We start from the raw sequence: 5,455 nt of genomic DNA, 5'->3' as shown, positions 1-5,455 counted from the left end.
CTAGGTGATACAGTTGTCGTTCCTAGATGAGGTTGGTTTCGCTACCCAAACATGAGAGCCGTTTCGATATTCCTCCGCACTATTTCCGTCGAAAGCAAAGTCAAATGCCGACTGCAATATCATCGCTACAGTTGTATACGGAAGTTCCTAGATCCTTGAAGCCATGGGAGAGAACTTTGGCCCGACGGTGGTCCTGTTATTATTAGTTGCAGCTGACGTCCTGTCGTCCTGTTCCGCGATCTTGAGTAGAAACTCCTTGCTGATGTAAAATAATGACCAATGTTCCTCGGTACCATCAGATAACGCACCCTGGTATATAGACACACTTGGACAGCAAGAACGCACATCCACACACAAAGACGCGGAATTCACAATACCAACTCAACTGAAGAATTTGAAAATTGTGACTGGCACGTTGATTGGCCGAAGGTTTGACCCTGTAATTGTGCGAGGAGAAATTCTATTGGCTTTTTCTGAAGAACTTGCATGGGCACAGACACAAAGAGCTGTGAACTACCGCTAGTACCAGCCATGATGTCTATTGTTACAATCAGGTCAAGGAGGTTGTTTGAGCTGCCTAATTACCCGTATTTCACTTCACAGTAAAACAATACCTGCCTAGAAAGATGTCAAACATGCCGCTGTGATTATCAACAGCTTGAAACATCGGTAAAAATTTAACGTTCAACGTTGTCATTTAGTTTGTACAATCAAGAACATAACCCGGGACAAAAATTTAGTACATCGAGTCAAGGAGGTTATATCTTAACATAGATCATTTCACTCAGTTTGTGCGTCGACAGTAGCCAAAGTTAGAGACAGTAACCAAGAAAATGGACTGTATTTTGTCCCGTGTTCGCTCTATTCTTTTGACAAAAAGCTGCCCATAAATCAGATCGCAGTCCTATGTTTTCCCTATGTCCAACGTCGTTTCAGTTCAACTTCCTCGCTATGACGCGACAGGCACTCTATAAAAACATCGTACATCACTAGTTTACGAATTTCCAAATTAAACTTCTTTGGTTAGTTTATTTTCCTAGCTCTTCATACAAAGGGGGCAGATCACGTAACTGATTATCGCGATACACGCAGAAGTCTATTGCAGCAGTTCAGATTTATGTATGTTGAAACAGAATCTCAGTGTGATTGCAAAATGATTAAAGAAGAAATAAGAATGATTCAATGAACGCTGGGTGTTTGTGGCCTTTGTCTGTGCTAGACAATGCAATACACATCCGGCTAACGAACTGCTGTTTATGTAATGAAAATGACGAGTTTGTTTAAGCAAGGAAGTTGAAACCTCCTTGGTTTAAGACATACTTTTCTATTTATAAGCCAAGATCTATCCCTAGCATTAAATTTATTTCTTTCCGACATGTAGAAATGAATATGAATGGCCCGTTCAATACGCGCCGACCGTAGGATTTCCAAATAAGTTGGAAATATCGGGCCAAACAAATCACAGCTTCATTAATTATGATTGTTTTTTTTAGTATTTTGTAGACCTTTCTTTCTGACTTGACTGTATTCCTAAAAATGTGGATGTCGTTTCTTTTTATAGTTGTATTTTGTTCCACTTTGTTCTGTCAGACGATGTCACGGGTAGACATACCAACCATTCAATACCCCCAGACACTCCCCCTTATTTTGTGTTTAAAATGTAAACCTTATTGCTTATTAATTGTCCAAGCATAGCCTAGGCTGGGTTGCAGGGGTAGTAGTTGCCGTAAACAGTAAACCCGCGACCCAAGCTTGACTTTGAGAATAGGCGCCGCCAAGCCTTTGTCTGCCTATTTCCCCTACACGTCTGGTGTAAGGGTCCTAGAAATTCCTGTACAAGCGCGAGTCCAGGTATGTAAGAAAAAAACAAGGACATTACACGCCGAACCAGGAAAGTCATGTACACAGCCAGGACACAGAACATTTCACAGGTGTGTAAGTCCCTTGAAACACCTGGAAATTATTGATTTCGTGCAGTGATCTTTGTCGGGATGTACCATATATTTTGTAAATAGAGGGGTCCTAGCTTGTATTGACGACACTTATTATCAAGAAAGAACATCGATCGACCGACTAGCATTGTAGTTCTAAATCACATTTTTCATCAGTAACAATCCGGTATGCTCTCAATCATTGCGTGAGATTTATAGATCGATCCACTTTTTACGGTCAATGATCCCCGTTCAATTTGATAGGGCAAAGTTTCCGGCGAAAGCAATAAGTTTGTGTTACTCGGCCTCACCCAGAAATAATAAGCACAACTCAAATTTGGAATGCTTCATATAGCAGAGCAAGTTGACTTTCAGCAGAGCAAGTTGACCCGCACACTCCAGGTCACAGTTCAATTGTCCATGTTTTTTTCCTTATCTCTTACCTACAGTTACTTTATGTCGCCTACAAATTAAAGTAATGATCACAATGATTTGAATTTTGGTACACGTTCAAAAAAAGACTTTTGAGTTGTGCACCTTTTTTTCTGGGTGAGGCCGAAAACATATAGATCACTCCTCTACGCTCAACTACATTGGGCGACTTTTAGATTTGGCGCCTTTCAGGCATCAACAAATGCGGCCTAAGCTCGTCCACAGTGTGATAGGGCAACGTGGACACGCCTTCACCTATGTGAGACAAATGTCAGAACTTGCGAGTGTAATGTCACACCTGTGCGTGTTTCTCTGACCCTGACACACGCAGGATTACTTGGAGCCCTCGCAACCAGTAAAGATTTATTTCAAACCCATTGACACGTATGCAGACATTTCTTCTCACATCACCATCAATACGCTGGTTAGAGACATTTTTCAAACTTTTCGCGGAGGTTATACACCTGGATAGTGTTGTCGTGTTATCGGTATGGTTCCACATGTTGTAGCCATGGCTTCATGAAAGCCGAGTGGTTAGAATAGCGGACGTGGGATCGAGAGGTCACGGGTTTGATTCCTACCCAGACGTTGTGGCCTTCGGAACTCAGGGCACTTTGCAGGACTCTCCTCACTCTAACTGATTTCATTTTATGAGGTAGAATGTGGTGGAAGGAGAGAGATGGGTTCCGCCTTCAAGGCCCTTGACACAGTAGATCAACGGGCCACTGTAGCTACGGGCTCTAGGAGTTATCATGGGACCTTAAGAACACTGACTTTATGATATGGATGATATCGCCACCCCCAAAGTTTGCAACCTTGCTGTAAATTGTACACAAGGAAGCTACAAAATGAGCATCTTTATACCGTAAATTGTAAAACAAATATCGGAAAACTGACTCAAAGGTTAACTAATGCCTCTTTTCCCATTGTAAAACGTGCTAGATTTGTTGTAAACTTTTCTCTTCCAAGAATGTTTGAAAGAGCAAAACTGAATGATTTATTGCTTTGTTTACCATGTTCTGTAAACTCAGTCATATGTAAAACCTTCTTGACCACTTAGATTTCGTAATGAAGGCAACTTTTTTCGCACGCTTGCATCAATTTGCCGTGCTTAGCGGACGTCATTCTTTTAATGAAGTCAGTATGGCCTTACCTAATGCATACAAGACCACCGTTTCTGCAGAGATCTTGTCTATGTTAAGAACGCCAACACCGGTGTTTCAGCGAAAGTACTACTACGTAATTTCAAATCTGCACATCTCCGATAAGACGGGAGATCGATACCACACGGGGGAAGGTGAAGACACTACTTCTTATCTAAGCTTTGATCTTTCTCAGGGAGCAAGGAGAAGCTTCCATCGTCTCCGCAGCTGCAGTCGTTGTGAACCGTACAGGTTGTAACAATATCTGACTGAGTGATTCTCAATGAGGGAACAAACGCGCTATGCAAGTATGAATGAAGATAACCATTCAATGATATACAAATTGTAAACTAGCTCAGAGCCTTATTTTCTATCTTATGTAACATAATGTCTACCTTTACATAAGGGGGTATATTGTTTTATTCTTCTAGCTCTACGAATGACATTAGAAGACGGATGTACATGTCACCGTGGAAACTGGTAACCCTGGCCTGTGGTGTTCGAATACATTATGTAGTAAGTGGCAGGACGACACTGGAGGGAAACCACCTTATATATATGAAAAGGTTTGAATAAGTAAGAACAAACAGAACAGTATGTGTTCGCTTGCTAGATTTCCCGTCCAGTGGTTCCCGATCCTAATTGCATAACTGGTATGCCATGCATCAAGAAGATTTTATGATCAAATGATAACTTCAACAAAATTGAAATGCTTTTATCAATTTATGACGCCAGTTTATGCAAATTTCGAACACGTGACTCAGTTGATAGCCTATAGCTCCCTCCGTCCCTACTCCACTTGCCTTGCAAAAGACCAATGTCCATTTTTTCTGGTGTTCTGAATTATGGTTATAATACGTCTTCATGGTGACTTATAACAACAAATATGAACCCTAAAGCTTAGTGCGACTATCAGTTTATCCTCTGGGAACCAACAGAAGGAAAGAGAAGAAGGGGCAGAATGCGGACAACCCTCATTAAGAGCAAATGTCTGTAAGGATCAAACAATGGTGGCAAAGGTCAAAAAATAGATTTGGCTCATATTTTGCACAGTGATAGTACTTGGTCCACAACCCCTCAAAATAGCTTTCTTTTAGATCAAAACTCCTTGTTGCCATGGTAACGGGCAAACAAAGTTTTCTGGCCATTTTCCCCAATTTTTGCATCTCAAAAACACAGAAATCATCATATTTTACGGCACTGTCTCGGCAACACCTTTAAACCTATCATCAAAACAAAACAAGATCTAAATAGATCAACATTTTGGCTTTTTAAAAATTGTTGTGAAATTTCCAAAGTCGTACATTTTCGTTCTTGGGCAGCCTGAAAACAGTGCAATGTTTCAAGCTTCAGAAAAATTTGATTTTTGGCCCAACTTTGTAACGCTATAAGTGCCAAGCTGGTAATTTTTTTGGCTTGAAATTTGTACCATATATAGATCATTAGAATATCTATCAAATGAATTGTTGCAAAGTTTGGGGTCTTGTTTGGTTGTCACGTGACTGCCCCCTAAAGTAGGCCACTTTTTGTGTTTGGCGAAAATTGTGAACTTTAGCCATGTTTAAAGTACGCTACATGAAGAAGTAAAATATATTTCTAAATCAACTTCTTATCAAATGTGGATCTATGTATTGCCTATCAAATAAATGCTTGTAGAGTTTCGGGTCATGACGTTTAGTCACGTGGTTGTCCCTGAAAGTAGGCCATTTTTTTGCATTTGACGAAAATTGTGAATTTTAGCCATGTTCAACGCACGCTACGTGACGAAGTAAACAAGGATTCTTATTCAACTTCTGATCAAATGTACATCTATGTATTGTCTATCAGATAAATGCTTGTAGAGTTTCGGGTCATGACGTTCAGTCACGTGGTTGTCCCTGAAAGTAGGCCATTTTTTTGCATTTGACGAAAAATGTGAATTTTAGCCATGTTCAACGCACGCTACGTGAC

Source organism: Branchiostoma floridae, chromosome 3 (genome assembly GCF_000003815.2).
Source record: "Branchiostoma floridae strain S238N-H82 chromosome 3, Bfl_VNyyK, whole genome shotgun sequence".
Lineage (NCBI taxonomy): Eukaryota > Metazoa > Chordata > Leptocardii > Amphioxiformes > Branchiostomatidae > Branchiostoma > Branchiostoma floridae.
The sequence above is the reverse complement of the archived record's forward strand: the minus strand, read 5'-3'. Positions refer to the sequence as shown.